Here is an 18132-nt window from a genome sequence, read left to right as displayed (position 1 = left end):
TTGGAGAATATCTTGTCTCAGAAAAGAGTCTGAGAACACAGCAGAATTGTAATAGTTTTCTGGGTTCAAGTACATATTTTTTTAAGAACTGAAATAATTTTAAATAGCTTTAAATAATTTTAAATTAAACTATTTCACCAGCTTTTCTTCCCAAATCTCTACCTCTTTTTCCAGAAGATCACTTCTCAACTTTTTCCCACAATAGAAAAGGAACAAAGAAAAAAAATTAAAAAAAAAAAAAAAGACTTCATAAAAGCTATCAAATATGTGTAAGTTTCCATATTTCTGTGTAATATCCTTCTAAACGACCTTAAACTTACTACAGAGGAACATTGTGACCAACTCCACTCTTGTTTATACAGGTTTTTGTTTTGGAATTATTTTTAATGAGTTATCTCGGAACAATCTCTAGCGTGGAGGAGATGGATCAATCATCACTGAAATTATTAATAATTTCGCCACTAGCTTTCAGCTAACTATTGAAAACAAATAGACAGTTCTTATTTTCTACAATTTAATCACTTATAGTACTTAGAAGCAAAAGTTTTAATGTGATTCCAACTGTATTAATGTGATTTCAAATGAAATTTTCGCAAAATTTGGAAAATATTATATTTTTCCTTGCTAAGTTATATAAGTCCCTTAATAATACTAAAATATAATTAATAGCATTTGCAGCTCATGAGATTTAATGGACAAATAAGATGGGCCATGAATACCTTTAACTGATGCATTTCTCAATTACACTTCTATTTACTGGTTGCTACAGAAGGTTTATCTTTTACAGCTGATATGTTATTTCTTTAATAAACTATTTCCTCTTTTTGACTATCCTTTTGCCTAAATGTATAGCTGCTTTTGGAAATAAACAGAATTAAATTTAAAGTAAAAACTGTAATATGGATCAAAAGCTTATCTATTTTTTTAAATCAAGAAATGTAGTAAACTTCTTTCTCCTGTGAAGGTGAATTTCAACAGTAAAAAGTTTTACTTGGGATAGCTGCCATTATGATATTTTTCTGTATTTAACGTTTGTCAAACTTGAACTAAATTTTAACTGTGCAACATTTCAGAAAGCTTGTTTAAAGAAAGTTATGCAATGCTATTTCTCTTTTCACCATTTCCATTTCAGTTGGAAGCCATTATCTATTCACATCTCTAATCCCATCTTTCAGTCCTTTTTTGCTATGTTTGTAAAAAAGAAATATATGTTTGGAACCAAAGATGTTTAATAACAAATTCAGTTAAACTAAGTTGAAATTTTATGAGGAGACAAATATTTCATTTTATTACAATAGAAGACACTGGAGTATACTTTGTTCTTGTTTTGGTTTTGCTCTGCAGAGGTGACACCAATAGAGCTATTCTTACATACAGCTACCATGAGAAACTTTTCTTATTTTCTGCCCCATTTCTCCAAGTCTTTGGTCCCCCTATAGCCACCAGTACAGAGCTACCACCACAGACTGTAGACCCTCTTTCGAAGTGGCTACAGTCATCAGCCATGAGACTCAGCTGCTACCATTTTGTTTCCTCCTTGAGTAGATAACTTGGTAATGTGCCTCTCTATTTCAAAAAAACTCTAACTTCTGGCTTATGATATCATAAATGAAATTCAAATCTCTTTGAAATAATAGGAACTATTTAACAAGCTACTAAAAATGGAATTACCAAGACAGCTAAGGGCAGAAAAAGCAACTTTTTCAATGAGCCTCAGAAGAATCTCCAACTCAGCTAATTTAGTTGTTTTAACTTATTTGTCATCTCTTTATCAAAAATAGGGAGAAAGCTCTGATGCTCTAGAGCATTATGATGAATCAAGTACTTTAAACAGACACCTTTGCAAGAGACTCTTATTCAAAACACATCAAAATATTGCTCTCTGTAGTTATAATTTATAGGTGTAAGTTATCCCATAAAGGAAAAAGAAGGTAACCCTTTTTGTAAAGGTTTTCAAGAGTTCTTAAAGCAAACAAATGAACTCTTTTGAAATGATCAATTCTTAATGGGTTCTAATCTCATCATTCCTTGTATTACAGATTTATGTTCCTTGATTTACCTATTATATACCAATGAAGTTGCCTAAAGCTGTTGAAAATATAATTGTCTAATTCTGAATGAAGGAGACAATTGGTAAATTGTCAATAAGCTGCTTATTTTATAGCCTCCAGTGGAACACTTACCACAGTGACCACACTTTGAGTTAATAAATTATAACATGAATTTGCAAAGTAGTCAGCTATAACTTTGAATTTTAGAACTCAAGCCTCTTTATGAAGTCCTGCAATCCTTGATCCACTTAAGAATTTGATTTGAGCATGCATAGTTTGATATTTAACTAAAAAAAGCAACTAACACCTCAGAAATTAAGTATTTTAATTAGTAATAGTAACTATATTTCCCAATTGTCAAAACTACTTAACTCAAATTGAGTTTTTCATATCATTTTTATAGTTCACGAGGAAAAAGACTGAAAAACAGGCAGAGGAAACAAAAGAAAAGGAAATACTGAGCCTCATAACTTTTGCTACAAGAGCTAAGTAATATTTTAGGCAACAAGGAGATTACATACAAGCATACCTTATGTCTTATATTTAAGCACATTTATCTAGTAAAAATTCTAATTGTAATTAAAAAATAACCTCACATGCACTATACTGATTTCAAAGTGGAAGGTTATAGATTCAGTCTGCTTTTCACTGATAGTTCAGTAAACGTGATATCCAAAAAATGGATAAAATAACCCTAACGGGTTGTTAAACTGGGAGGAAGAAAGCATTAACACCTCACTTCTCCCAGTTTCTCTGCTGTAGGGAACATTGTCCTCCATCCTCTAAGGATCTCCAGATGTCTCACTGCAATGCTGCCTTGTTCCTTTTAAAGAAGACAGAAACCTTCAGTCTTAAGACACAGTGGGACATTGAAAGGGTGAGCAGAACCCTTGAGAAAATGCAAAACATAATAAATTATCTTGCATAATAATTTGGACTGTTTATTAATGAGGCTTTTTTGTATTAATTAGATTACTTGAACACCTAACAGTAATTCTTAGTTCTCTATATGTGGTGAATTCACTTTTTGTCACAGCCAGACATTGAGTGTATGGTAATTCTCTACTTAGACATTTAAATTTACTTTTGTCCCTAAAACTTTGGGACACAAATTATGCATGGAACAGTGACAAAGTCGTAAGTGACTTGTGGACGTGCAAAAGTTATTTGAATCTTTATCATCTCAATATAAACAAAAATGTGGACCTTCCTATATATTTATGGGGGTGGTCGGCAGCTGAAATGAGATGTGACTGAATTCTGGAAGAACAGCCTGAGCAAACTGCCTTCAGAAATGGGCTGCCTGCAACTGATGTGACCAGAGGATTTCTCATGATCTTTTCAAGCTTCATCCTGTAGAACTCTGTCCCATCTTTTTTCCATGTAATTATTTCTTGTCATTATGTCTTCTTGCCTCTGATGACATTGTTACCAGTGGCCATCCTGTTCTCCTATACACGAATATGTATTATTCATTGTAGCTGAACCCCAACCTTTTTCATTTATCTGATTTCATTTCAAGAGCAGCTGTAGATTTACTTCTGTGGCTTGAAAGCAACCAAAATTCTCTTCCTTGCCAGCCAGTATGGCATGATCTTACCCATCAAATGATACAGTCCTAGGCACAATGTTCCCTCCCATTGAGATAAGGTCTGTGACATTCCTCTGAGTCTCCTTCCATGAAATTCTGGAGTTGTGTTGATCACATCAATCATCTGTTTTATTCTCCCTGACAAAGAGTGAATTTAGTGCTTTCCTACTCCACCCTGAATTCATCCCATGTACTCTTTCTTAAATGATTACCTTCTTTGTGTTTAGCTCATGGTCAAGCTGCCATTTAAAACCGCCAGACTTAGCAGACTCTTTTCTTACATAAAGAAAGTAATCTTCTATTTTATCTACCAAAACCAAACCAAACCAAACCAAAAAACAAACAGTGAAATAAACAAAAAAACTCCACAAAAATACTTATAGCTTTTAGTATTTAGTTATACTTCATTTTTCCTTTCTTGGTTTATTTAATAATAATAATAATAATAATAATAATAATAATAATAATAATAATAATAAACCTCCTCACATACTTAAAAACAAACAAACGAACAAAACCAGAAGACAAAACAGAATGCAACAACCAACCAACGACAAAAAAAATCAAACCCCACACTTGTTCTGATATTTGTCATACATGCTAGGGGAAGGGGAGAACAGAGTGATGGTGGAGAGGAGGACGGAGATCCATTCTGATGGGAAACAGCAAACAACAAGTTCCAGAATGTTGTTCTCTTCTCTGAAGAAGTGTGCAGTAGGAGGAAAACAGTGATTTATCAGAGAAAGTAAATCTATTTATATCACTTTAACATTGCAATTTAGACACAAGGGCATATACTAAAGAAATTTTGTTAACACCTTATTTTCTTTTTAATTTCAGTCCATCTCTGACAGACCATGACTTTTCTGCAAATGAAAAGATCAAAAAATTCTGTCTGGATCTTGCCAAGAGCCACAACTGAGAGATCATTGAATATCTAGACCTGGGGACCTAATATTCTTTCTCCCTGTACTGAAGGGTTTTCCTGAACAAGATGAATTGTAACAAATAATGCCGAATGGTTTCAAAAAAAGACATTATTTTCCTCCAGGGCAGGTGGAATTTTAGAACTCCTAGTCTTTTCTATCCAATGCTTTAACCTGCCAGCAAATTCTAAGTCTTATTAGAGAAACAGAATAAGCACAGAAGTGTGCCAAGTATCTAAAAACTCACCCTAATCTCATCAGGAGTTTATATCTTCAGCTCAGGCTGAAACCTTACAGCTTCAGAGAACAGAGGCAGTTCACTAAAGCATAGAGAATTGGGACACTGAGAGACCGTGCCTGCTTAGAAAACTGTGTAATTTAATAAAATGTTCATTGATGTCTACACAGTGGCTCCTCAAACTTGTGTTAGTGCCTGTGCCTGCAGCATGGATAGTCTCCTTCCTGCTAATTAGATGACAGCAGAAGGATTCCATTCTTTCTTAACAGACAGGAAGAAACAGAAACAACCATTTCTCATGGAAGCTTACAGCTGAAATGTGAGAGAGGATCACATTTTAAGAAAGTTTGTTAAAGCATATGATTGTGTAGCTCACATTTATTGGAATAAAAGTTTAAGTACTGAAAAATGCACTTCATTATCCACAAATACCGTATCTATTTGGCATTAAAAAAAAAAATCTTGAATGACAATACAGTATATTTGCAATGCATTTGAAAATTTTTACTATAAATATTTCTTAAAAGGATTTGAAGTTTCACCTTGTGTTTAATTCCTTTCTAATTATTTTAACATATAAAAAAGTCCTACTATTGCTCTTTGTACTGTTCTTATTTTATACAGTAAAGTCAAAGTCCCTTTATGAGGTGACTGCAATTTGTTGGGTCAGTATGACCTGAAGTTATGGGACTGGTAATATAATTTGTTATACTAGTTTGCTATGGTTAGAGAAAATGATAATAATTTCTTCACCATTAATGAGTTAGAATGATAGACCTCCCTTTATAACTTGTCCATAACTTGTTTTAAATATTAACCCATGATGAGAAACCTCTTCAGAATACACCACGTATGTGTATACTATGTAATAATCTGTAGCCTTTTCTACCTAATGTTATATCATCTACAGTGCATTGAAACAAGATGAAGTACCGTGCATCAGGTATTCAATTTAGGCATTATAATACTTGATACTGTCTAGGCAGTATGAAACTATCAGTTGTGTGATATATGCAGGATAAGAGCTAATTAGAAGATCACATTCTACTTTTTGCCAAATGGTCCTTGCTTTGAAATAGTCCACAGCAGGTTGCAACTGACATACTTTCAAAATCAGTTTTACACCAGGATTAACTATAAAGACCTGAAATTCATATCATAAATATCCATCTTTTTTGCATATCTCAATCATGAAAAGGGTGTGTCTTGACTAGTTTTGAAAAGAGACATCTGCTCTTAAGTAGCACTTCACTCTTACAATAAAGAATCATGTGTGAACATGATAAATTCCTGATAGGCATGGGTCAATTTTGGAGGTAATGAAATTTTCTCTTAAGAATGCTTCTGTGTACTGTAAAACTGTACCAGCACTGTAATCATCCTGACACTCAGAGAACTCTTCACACTTGGTAAACATTCTTTATATGTGTTCTGGCATTGCTGTATAAGAACATAGAGGCAGACATTGATCAGATAAATGAAATGTGTATTCTGACCCTGGGCTCCATGCTTGTATCCAGATTGTTCTGAATGTTTCCTGCAATAACTGTATAGTTCTATGCTTTATACAACCTCTGTTACTGTTTCAGTCTTCAAGATAAGAGAGATTAGTCCAACACGATAGAGCCATTGGACTAGCAAGTTTAGATGGAAAAGTCAGATAAACTTGTGGATTTCAGAACTACTGTCTGAGAAATCTGATTATACTTAAGAACATGGTTATATAGTACAACTTTTTTGACATGTCTTTCGTGGTTGCTGGTTATACAGCGATGTATGTGTTGGTTTACTGGTTTTCTGTATGATGTAGTTTAATGGTTTTGTTTTTTGATGTTGACCATAGCATATGAGAAAATGGTAATAATATAGGAAACTTATAGGGATAGTCTGAAGACACTGAATTTGTGGTAAAAGTCAATAAGGAAGTGCTTGTTTTTCCCATCCAGATGTCATCTATGTAGAACAATGACAAAACAAATACTTAGAAAACATTATTTTGGGAAAAAAAAAAGTCAATGTGCTGAAGAACACTTGTAATACCCACCTCAATAATGTGAAGAGGAATTCTTCCCAACAAGAACACTCCTCTGGAGAAACAGATCACTGAATTCGACATGAGTTTTTTTCCCATAAGGTAAAATGTTTCACATACTGTTTTGTACACTGTTCTGATAAACACATGGGTGGAAATCAGCAACCGCTTTGCACTGGAATGAGTTTGCTCAGGTAATAGGTGAAGGGCTATACCCAACTGTCAAAGGAGACACATTTTTTTCCAAAACAGTCATTCCATCTCTTATCTTTCACTCCTGATTATCAAGGGAAATGAACAAAACACCTTTTAAAGATAAACCTGGAGCAGAACTTCAAAAGGCAGCTGGAAGTCAAAAACAATGGACTCAGATGAGTTTCTGGTTTTATTGAACTTTATAATCTCTTTGCCTTTCCTTCTAACCTCTGTATATCTGCAGATTATAAATTACCTAACTCTCTCCTTTGAGAGCTAAATATATCTTTTTTTTTTTCCTGTTCAACATCCTTTTCATATCAGTTTATTTCACCTGTGACAATTATATGTATATATATATTTTTATTTACAGAGTTCACATAATTGATAGCTATCTAATTAAAATTAGAGAAATTGTCCTCAAATTTGGTTTAACACCCACTTTTTATGTTTCAGGTCCAAAAAGGGTCTCTATGGCTGAAAGAATGATTTATTTTTTTTCCAAATACAGCCAGACAGGCTAGTAAAATATTTTTTATTTTATTAAGACTCACTCATCTGTAAGTCGTTGAATCATTACAGTGACAGCAACACTAGCAGTCTTTATGGCATTCATTACTGCTTCATCCAAGATGCAGAGAAGGAATATAGTCTTTTCTATTACTTAACAGAACACAATAATAAAATACCATTCTATTATTCTAGTCTGTTATTCTAGACCATATGAATAAGAAACTCAGGCAATGACAACGTGATCACCTAAGATTGCAGAACAAGTATGTGACAGATGAGAGGTAAATTGCATCTTTTGAAGTCTCAGGGTAAAATACTGAGAGGCTCTTCTGAGAGGCTTCTATTCTGTATCCTATACTTATGTACCCTTTTTCAAGCCTGTTTGATGAAGTCCTGAAGTTTACAAATAGTAATGGACGTACTATTAGTAAAGTGAAATCATTTGTTACATACATTGAAATACACTTGATGGAGGAGGGAGATAATGTCAGGCTTGCCTGTGACAAGCTGTGGGATGATACACCAAGGTTAGAGGGACAGGGTGCTAGTGAGGGTTGTCAGCCTAGAGATGTGCTGGGTACACCAGAGCACACTTAAAGTCATATGGAGATGGGCCAACATCTCCTAAGGTAGTAAGAGCCATCAGGGACACACCAGGAATTAAGGAGTGCTCCTCTAAGAAGGTGGCATGGCTGACAGCCCAGCTGAAGGGTCTCTACACCAATGCACGCAGCATAGGCAATAAACAGGAGTTGGAATCCACCGTGTTGCTAGAAAGCTACAACCTAGTGGGCCATTAATGAAACTTAGTGGGAGGAATCTCATGATTAGACTGTGTCTTTCAATGGCTACAGGGTGTTTGGAAGGAGCAGGTGAGAAAGAAGATGAAGCATTGCCCTCTACATCAATAAATGGATGGATTGTGGAGAGCTGTTGCTGAAGAATAGCCATAAGCAGGTTGAAAGCTTATGGGTGAGACTCAGAGACCGAGGCAACAAAGGGAACCTTGTGGTCCATGTCTGCTAAAGGCTACCCAGTCAAGCCTTCCTATTCCAGCTACTGGAGGCACCATGCTTGCAGGCTCTTATCCTCCTGGGGAACTTCAACCACCCTGACATCTGCTGGAAAAGTAGCATGGTGAGCTGTAGGAAATCCAAGAGATTCCTGGAGTGCATTGAGGATAACTTCTTAAGCCAGGTAACAGACAGCCCTGCCAGGAGGATGTGATATGGGACCTGATGATCTCCAATGCACGTGAGCTGAACAGTGACATCAGGACTGGAGACAGCCTGGTCTGCAGTGGTCATGCACTGGTGGAGTTTGCAGTCCTGAGGGATATGGGACAGGCAAAGAGTAAAGTCAACACCCTGAATTTTAGGAAAGCCGAATTCCACCTCTTCACGCAGTAAGCCAATGGGATGCCCTGGGAAACCACCCTCAGGGAGAAGGAAGAACAAAGCTGGCATATCTTTAAGGACACTTTCCATAAAGCACAAGAGCTCTTGATCCCCAGGTGTAAGGAATCAGTCAAAGAAGGCAAAAGACCAGCATGCCTGAGTCAAGACCTGCCGGTCAAACTGGTGGGCAATAAGGAAATGCACAGGCAGTGGAAGCAGGGACAAGTATCCTGGGAAGAGTATAGGAATGCCGCCTGATTGTATAGAGATGGGATCAGGAAGACCAAGGTATGGATGGAGGTGAATTTGACAAGGGATGCAAAGAACAAGAACATCTTCCGCAGTTATGTGAGCCAGAAAAGTCAAAGAAGGTGTACCCCCCATTGAACACAACTGGCAAACTAGTAACAACAGATGAGAGAGCTGAGGCACTCAACAGCCTTTCTGCTTCAGTCTTCACTGGCAAGCTCTCTTCCTACACCTCTTGAGCAGACGAATTACAAGACGGGGACTGGGGAAGCGAAGATCCTCCCACTGTAAAGGAAGAGCAGGTTCATGACCACCTGGGGAACCTGAATACATAAAAGTCCATGGGACCTGATAAGATGCCTCCCAGAGTCCTGAGGGAATTGGCTGATGTAGTTGCCAGATCACTCTTCATGATATTTGAGAAGTCATGGCATCAGGTGAGGTTCCCAGTGGCTGGAAAAAGGGAAAAAATTGCACCAATTTCTAGCAAGGAGGATGCTAGAAACTACTGAACTGTCAGCCTTACCTCTGTACCTGGGAAGATCATGGAACAGATCCTCCTAGAAGCTATTCTAAGGCACATGGATGACAGGGAGGTTATTTAAGATAGCCAGCATGGCTTCACCAAGAACAAGTCCTGCCTAACCAACCTAGTGGCCTTCTATGATGGAGTGAATACATCAGTGGACAAGGCAAGAGCTACAGATATCATCTATCTGGGCTTCTGTAAGGCCTTTGGCAGCGTCCCCCATAAGATTCTCTGTCTAAATTGGAGACATATGGATTTACTGAAGGGGCTGTAAGGTAGAAGAATTCATTGGATGGTCACATCTATGGGATAGTGGTCAACAGCTCAGTGTCCAGATGGAGGCTAATGGTGAGTAGTGTCTCTCAGGGGTCTGTACTGGGATCATTACTATGTAAATCTTCATCAGTGACACAGACAGTGGGATTGAGTGCACCCTCAGCAAGTGTGCAGATGACACCAAGCTGAATGGTTGACATACCTGAAAGACAGGATGCCATGCAGAGGGACCTGGACAAGCTCAAGACATGGTCCCATGTGAACCTCATGAGGTTCAACAAGTGCAAGGTCCTGCACCTGGTCCAGAATGACCCTCAGTATCAACACAGGCTGAGGGATGAAGGGACTGAGAACAGCCCTGCAGAGAAGGACTTGGGGGTACTGATGGATGAAAAGTTGGACAGGAGTCAACTGCACATGCTTGCAATCCAGAAGGCAAATCATATCTTGGGCTGCATCACAAGAAGCATGGCCAGCAGGTTGACAGAGGTGATTCTGCCCCTCTGCTCCACTCTGGTGAGACCCCACCTCAAGTCCTGAGTCCAACTCTGGAGCCCTCAGCACAGGAAACACATGGACCTGTTGGAAAGGGTCCCGAGGAGGCCACAAAAATGACCAGAGGGTTGGTACACCTCTCCTATTAGGTAAGGCTGAGAGAGCTGAGGTTGTTCAACTTGGAGAAGAGTAGAGTCTGAGAAGACCTTATTGCATCCTTTCAGTATTTAAAGCAAGCCTGCAAGAAAGATGGGGACAGACTTTTTATTAGGTCCTATCACATTAGGACAAAGGGTCATGGTTTAAAATTTAAAAAGATTAGATTTAGGCTAGATCTGAGGAAGACATTTTTTACAATGATGGTAGTGAAACACAGGTTGCCCAGAGAGGTGGTAGATGCCTCATCCCTGGAAACATTCAAGGCAAGGCTGGACAGGGCTCTGAGCAACCTGATCTAGTTGGAAATGTCCCCGTTCATTGCATGGGGGTTGGACTAGTGACCTTTAAAGGTCCCTTCCCATACAAACTATTATATGACTCTATGGTTCTGTGTTTTAGTGGCGGACCTGGCAGTGTCAGGTTAACAGTTGGATGCGATGATCTTAAAGGTGCTTTCTGTATTATAATATTATATGAGAGAGGATTTGTGGACCAAGAAATGTCTATATGTCACTTTCAAATAGGAATAAATTGAATTTAGGACTTGATGCTGGCTGTAATTAAAGTTTGTGAGATTACATATGAGAAGATGAAGTTGCTAACGTATTAAAACATAAAGGACTGAAAATAATAGGAGAATGAATCATATAATTTATAAGGAACTAGTAAAGATATATACAGGATAGCCATTATTTTCCAGACAGAAGTTGCTGAAAACTGAAATAGTAAACATTTCCTGCGTAGAGGTGACCAAAATCTATCTGCTTTGTTGCCACAAATAAGAAACCTATGTGTCAGTAGAAGTATTGAGTGAAGATGTGTAGGTAAGTAGGAGTAGGCCTTGTCTTCAAAAGATGTGAGATATGATGCAAATTCAGAAAGTCATTTGTAATTAGCATACAAATAGTTGTACCTGAATGTCTGAGTGTGGTTCACAGCATCTGGAGAATGAATAGTTAAACAATGCAACAAAGTGGAGAGTGAGAGGAAAAAAAGACTGTAGAGAACCAGCACCCTCCATTTCTTAATCTCTTCTCCCACCCCCAAACTTTGCTTAAAAGCAAATAATGACGTAACACATCCATGGTGTACAGCATAAAGGTATTCCAGAGTAATGACATCTGCAAGGAGAGGAATCAGGTAGCAAGAAAGTATCTCTGACTCATGGTGCCATTTAAAAGGAATGATTATCCCATATTGGTATATGTGCATATTTATTTCCTTTAAACTGGGAAGTAAAGATCTTCCAGTGTAAGTGAAAGGGAACTGACACAGTGATTGGACTTAAGAAGCCTGGAATAATACCATCTAATTATGGATAAACTTGTTCTTAAAGGAGCTATAAAAGGAAGAAGACAAGAGAACCTGTGAGAAATTTCCCAGACCTTGACATTCATCTGAGATGTTTTCTGGTGTTCTGTCCATACTGCCTGAAGGAGGAAAGTTTACTGGGTCTGAGGTTTTGAATTTAAGTTTTTAATTTCTTTGCTTGGCCAAGAGCACATTAAAAAAAAACAAACAAAAAACAAAAAACACACCAAAAAAACCAAACAACAAACAAAAAACCAACCAAACAAAAACAAACAAAAAAAACCCCAAAACTTTACCTACAGTTGTATTAAAATTTCTTTTCCCCTAGTTTGTCCTATATCACAGCATTGAGCCCAGCAGGTGAAATATATAGATTAAACATTGTAAAATACTAATTTTAAAAATTGTCAATGCAAGAAGGGAGGATTTGTTTAAAAGGTAGGGGTTTTTGTTTGCTTGTTTATTTTTCTCAGAATATATTCCCCAACATGTGACTTCATTAACTCCAAAATAATTCAGAAATTCAGTACAGATGTCAGCTGATCAGATATAGAGATGTTAACCAAGGTCATTCCTCTCCAGAAAACTACTCTGACCACCAGGCCGTAGGATGTCTCACAGCATCTCTCACTGAAATTATTCAACACCATAGGCATTTTCATAGCTGATGAAACATGGAAAAAAAAAGTAAGAGAGAATGACAGCTGTCCATGCCACCCAAAAAGGCCTCAGAGGAAGAAAAATCAAAGTGAGCCAGAATGTTATAGTTGTTGCTAATCTGCATTCTGACAATCTCTCATTGCTCTTGCCTTCTGATTGCAACACCCATTTATATCTCTAGGATCCACACAAAACACCTGAAGAAAACACTGCTTTCATTAATAACTTCCAAGGTGCTAAAATATTTCAAAAACGTATTTTGAGACTTGCAAGACCTATTTTTTCATGCACAACAATAATAATCTAGAATGCCTCAATTAATTTCCCTGTTGTAATTATTTTGGCTAGGATAAATTTGATTTTTGTCACAGTAGCTCATGTGGTGGTGTGGTTTTGATTTATGAACAAAACAGTGCTAATAACACCATGATATTTTAGCCATTTCTGAACAGTGCTTACACAGGGTCGAAGCCTTTTCTGTTTCTCACAACACGCCACCCCACCAGCAAGTAGGCTGGATGTGCACAAGATGTTGGGAGATGTCTTGACACCTACCTGCCTATGGGAAGTAGTGAATGAACTCCTTGTTTTGCTTTGCTTGCACACACAGCTTTTGCGTTCCCCATTAAGCTGTCTTAATGAGTTTTTGCATTTTCATCCTTCCCTTTCTCTCCCCCATCCCCCAGCTGTGTGGTGCTTAGCTGCCTACAAGGGTTAACCCACAAGATCCACCCATTTTTTTTTTCTCACAGACAGCTGTCTTAAATAAAGGTAGTCTTTCAGGATAACAAGAACCATTTTTTAACCAGCAGATTCCTTCAAATCACTTGTGAAAAGAGAAGCACTATGGAAGAACACAGAAGTATTTGAAATAGACTGTCTTTACCATTCTTGGGTTGCAAAGTCATCAGGAAAATCTGAATCTCATATCTTCTACTAACACTATCATCTAAGAACTAGCTAGCAAATAAACCCACAAAGATACCGATACAATGGTACACATACAATATGCTCAGATACCTTCTGCAAAAGGGAATTGGGAAGTGTCAATATAGGAAAAGTTGACCATTTTTGATCAAAATCACTCATTGGGAAGACAATCCATTTCTCTCCAAAGCATACCATGACTTAATGAGTAACCAAAGAGTTACTATTTTATACAATCTGCCTTGATATTTTTGCAGAATGACATCCAGCTTCTCAATTCTCGAAGTCTTATGTCGAACTGAATCTCTATCATACTGCTACAAACATTATTTGTTCTACCTGCCAAGAAAAATGCATGGACCCAATGCTAGTGTCAGCATGTGAGGAAGAAATATTGAACATTTAAAACTTCCTATTTTGATTTACAGTAAAGCCATAAATCACAAGAAGCTTAGGACTTCAGACAAACGCAGGAGGAAGGTTACTTGATGCCCTACATCCATTCATTAAGGTCAAAAAGAACAATTACTCCAAACTGGAAGTAAAAGTGACTCTTAACAGGCTGTGAAGGTCACATAAATTACATGATAATACATCCCATAAATTGTTTTTTTTCAATCAGTCCTTCTGTTCACTTTTATAATTTCCATGCGGTGTCATTTGTGACTTACTTGCTCTAGCCTATATTTTGAACATGGATTTTCATTGGTATGTTGACAGCTATCCCTTCTTTACCTAACATTTTCATTTTATACCTGGTATTTCTTTTAGTCCTTTTCCAAACACTTGTTTGAGAAAGGCAGGCTAGCATAAGAATCTAATGTCAATGAAAGAGTTATATTTATGTTGCTACAAGAATGTCAAGGATCTGTTCTGTTTCAGCAACAAAAAGAGAACTACTTCAGTGACTGAAGTGTACTTGCTGAAGATATTCACTGGTGTCACTCAGAGCATAATGTGATACATATTTAAAGTCTATATTACCGTATTTAAAGAAACCATGGGGATTTTTTCCTCAGACAGGAAAAGTGCGCTATAACATATATATACACATTCGCAACACTGAGAGAAAATGTCAAGCAATTATTTCCTCCCTCTCCTTTAAACACTATTATAAAGTAAAAGACACACCATCTCTAGTAATTGTTACATGAGTGAAGATCGAAGAACTCAAGTGTAAATTGTTCCTGTGCCTATGAACAAACCTTTCAGTTTGCAGTGACTTCATCATATTACTCATTCAACTCTTTAAGAAAGACAGCTGTGTGATGGTGAAGAAAAAAAACAAAACACAAAAATCACAAATATCACAAAAACAAACAAACAAATAACAACAAACCAACAACAAAAAGAAAAATGAATACACCAGCTCTAGAAGACAAACAGGTGTTTTAAAATGACCATATGCTAAATATGGCATAAAGTCCCTTTCACACTGTTGAAAACTTTGCACTTTTCAGACAATTTGTGGGGTCAAACACCACCTGACAGACAATGAAGTCAGCAAGACATAATATCACAGAGCAACTGGATCACAGCAGCAGCACTGTTGCTGTCATTTCCATCCTCAATCCTGACAAATGCTGCGTGTCCCTTCTTCTGGTCTGCAATTGAACAGCAGCCTCTTCAGAGCCTCTGTGCCTCAGTGTTTTTCAAATTCTGTTCCACAAGGGTTTCCAATTAATTTAGAAACTTTCTCCCCATAAAAACTCTGTTTAAACTTCTGAGGGTTTTGTCTTTTCTCAGCCACACAGTTCCTAAAAATAAATTTAGGGCAGGTCACTAATACAATTAATGCTTATAGAATCACAGAAACACAGAGTGGTTGGGTTTGGAAGGGACCTCTGGACATCATCAACTTGAACTAATAACTTTCCTGGGAAGCCTGTTCCAGTGCCTGACAACCCTTACCGTGAAGAAGTTTTTCCTAGTATTCAGTCTAAACCTCCCCTGGTGCAAATCGAAGCCACTTTCTCTTGTTCTATCACTTGTTATTTGGGAGAAGAGTCAGACACCCTCTTGCTACAACCTCCTCTCACGTAGTTGTAGAGAATGATACATAAGGTCTTCCCTCAGTCTCCTTTTCTCCAGGTTAAACAACCCCAGTTCCCTCAACTGCTCCTCAGAAGACTTGTGCTCCAAACCCTTCACCAGCTTTTTTGCTCTGCTTTGGACACACTCCAGCACCTCAATGTCTGTGAGGTGCCCAAAACTAACATGGTATTTGAGGTGGGGCCTCATCAGTGCCAAGTACAAGGGGATGATCACTTCCCTAGTCCTGCTGGCCACACTATTCCTGATACAAGCCAGGATGATGTTGGCCTTCTTGGCCATCTGGGCACACTGTTGGCTCATAGTCAGCCAGCTGTCAATCAACACTCCCAGATCCCTTTCTACCAGGCAGCTTTCCAGCCGCTCTCCCTTGAGCCTGTAGCGCTGCCTGGGGTTGTTGTGACCCAAGTGCAGGACCCGGCACCTGGCCTTGTTGAACCTCATAAAGTTGGCCTCAGCCCACTGATCCAGCATGTCCAGATCCCTCTGTAGAGCCTTCCTACCCTTAAGCAGATCAACACTTCCACCCAGCTTGGTGTCCTCTGGAAGCTTACTGAGAGTGTCCTTACTCCCCTCATCCAGATCACTGATAAAGAGATTAAACAGAACTGGTTGCAATACTGAGCCCTGTGGAACACTACTAACAACTGGCCACCAACTCACCATTCTTTATCCATTGAAGAGTACAACCATCCAGGCCATGAGCAACCAGGTTCTCCAGGAGAATGCTGTGGAAAGCAATGTCAAGGGCTTTACTAAAGTCCAGGTAGACAACACGGACAGCCTTTCTCTCATCCACTAAGCAGGCTGATCAAGCAGGACCTGCCTTTGATAAACTCATGCTGACTGTGCCTGAACAGCTGGTTGCCCTGTACCTGACATATTATAGCACTCAAGACGATGAACAAGGGCTAGTGATTGTGAGATTTCTCCCAGCTGCTTACAGAATATTTTGTCTTCCTCTTCATTCTGTTTGGGTGGTCTTTAACAGACTCACACCAGGTTACCTGCCTTGTTGACCTTCCTCTTTATTCTTACCCATAAACACTCGACCCTATTGTCACCATCTTTAAGGTCTAGAGTCAATCCAACCACTCTTTAACACACAGGGCTACCCCACTGCCACTCCTTCCTTGCCTATCCCTTCTGAAGATTTTATAGCCATCCAATGCAGCACTGCAGTTGTGGGAGTTATCCCACCATGTTTCCATGATGGCAACTATATCATAGTTTTTCCACTGCACCTCTTGTTTGTTGCCCATACTGCTGTGCTGGCAGCAAGTAATTATTATTTCAACATTAAACAGGAAGAAATCAGGATATAGATTAACTGAAGAATTTAGATGAGAATGGTCAGCCTTTGAAATCCTATTAGCTGTGTAGCAATCTGGGTTTGCAAACAAGAGCCATGAGACACTGGAGAAATTCATAAACAAAGTAGGTGCGAAATGATGTGAACTCCTTGTGAAGGAGATGCAATAACACTGGACAAGATATGCAGCTATGAGGAAGGCAACAGAGTTATGTGAAGTTATGGGACTCTTCTTTCAATGACAAGACATTCAGAAAACCCAGCAACCCAGTATCTGCACATTCGTATGTTGATAAAATAAAACCACCTCAGTGTGGCAGTCAGTCATACTCCAGGACCACATACTGCCCACTGTAAATTATAGGTTTTAAAAGCACCTGGCCCAACTGATTTACTACTAGTATAGAACATGAATTGGCTGAAGTAGTTTCAGAATAATTAGCCATTTTCTTATTTAAAAATATATTTTCCACTGCAATTCCACTCCAAATTATTTCTATAATTGAATAATTATCATGCCTTGTGGACAGAGAAAAATCAGTGACAACCGTCTTAATACTAGTGAGGTAAACAGATCACCAAATATGATTTAACAGCACTATCTGGATCCAAAAAAGAAACTGGTATACAAGGAGGATTACTACCTACAAGAAATATAAAATATATCTTCTCTACTCAGATGACAATGGGAAGGGCTCAGCTAAAACAATAAATCCATTTTTTAACAACACACCTTAAGAGAGTTGTGGAGAAGTCAGAGTAAAAGACAAATTGTCACGACTATCCTGGCACAAGTGAACAAACCGGTACCATTAGGTTATAACAGAAAAGTGTGCGAGACGGGAGAACAAGTAACAACTTTCAAATATTTAAGACTTCTGTAAAAGATCTGTTATCCACATCTACTGAACATGACAAGAAGTAATGGTTGACATAATTTGTAGCTGGGAAAAGACCTGCAAAACCCAACCAAGTGGATGATTTTTTTTGTAACTTTAATGATAATTACATCCACAGACAGAACTAGAACACATTTACGTAGTACAATTCATCTCTTAAGACTGTCTTGGAGATTAACTTGTCTTTCCACCTCTATCCATCTTTAGTCTTGTAAGTACTACACACAGAAAATGAAACCTGAACTTCATTTTATTTATACTTAGAAAAGTAATAAAAAATATTATAGAATAAAATATAAATATAAATAAATATAATTAAA

At 37.9% G+C, this 18132-nt stretch overlaps 1 protein-coding gene across 6 annotated transcripts in view; it reads right to left on the bottom strand.

Moving 5' to 3' along the window:
* CDH10 (cadherin 10) overlaps nt 1–18132 on the bottom strand; it is a 100988-nt gene that overhangs the window by 63239 nt on the left and 19617 nt on the right. The window contains exon 1 of one of the 6 annotated variants that reach the window (XM_065830602.2): nt 16265–16296. The exons of the other annotated variants lie outside the window; for them this stretch is intronic. The gene's annotated coding sequence lies outside the window, so the exon portion shown is untranslated. Of the gene's footprint in view, nt 1–16264; nt 16297–18132 lie in introns of those variants that run through there. 6 annotated transcript variants of the gene reach the window in all.

This window comes from Patagioenas fasciata, chromosome 2, assembly GCF_037038585.1.
Source record: "Patagioenas fasciata isolate bPatFas1 chromosome 2, bPatFas1.hap1, whole genome shotgun sequence".
Taxonomy (NCBI): domain Eukaryota; kingdom Metazoa; phylum Chordata; class Aves; order Columbiformes; family Columbidae; genus Patagioenas; species Patagioenas fasciata.
The sequence above is the reverse complement of the archived record's forward strand: the minus strand, read 5'-3'. Positions and strand labels throughout refer to the sequence as shown.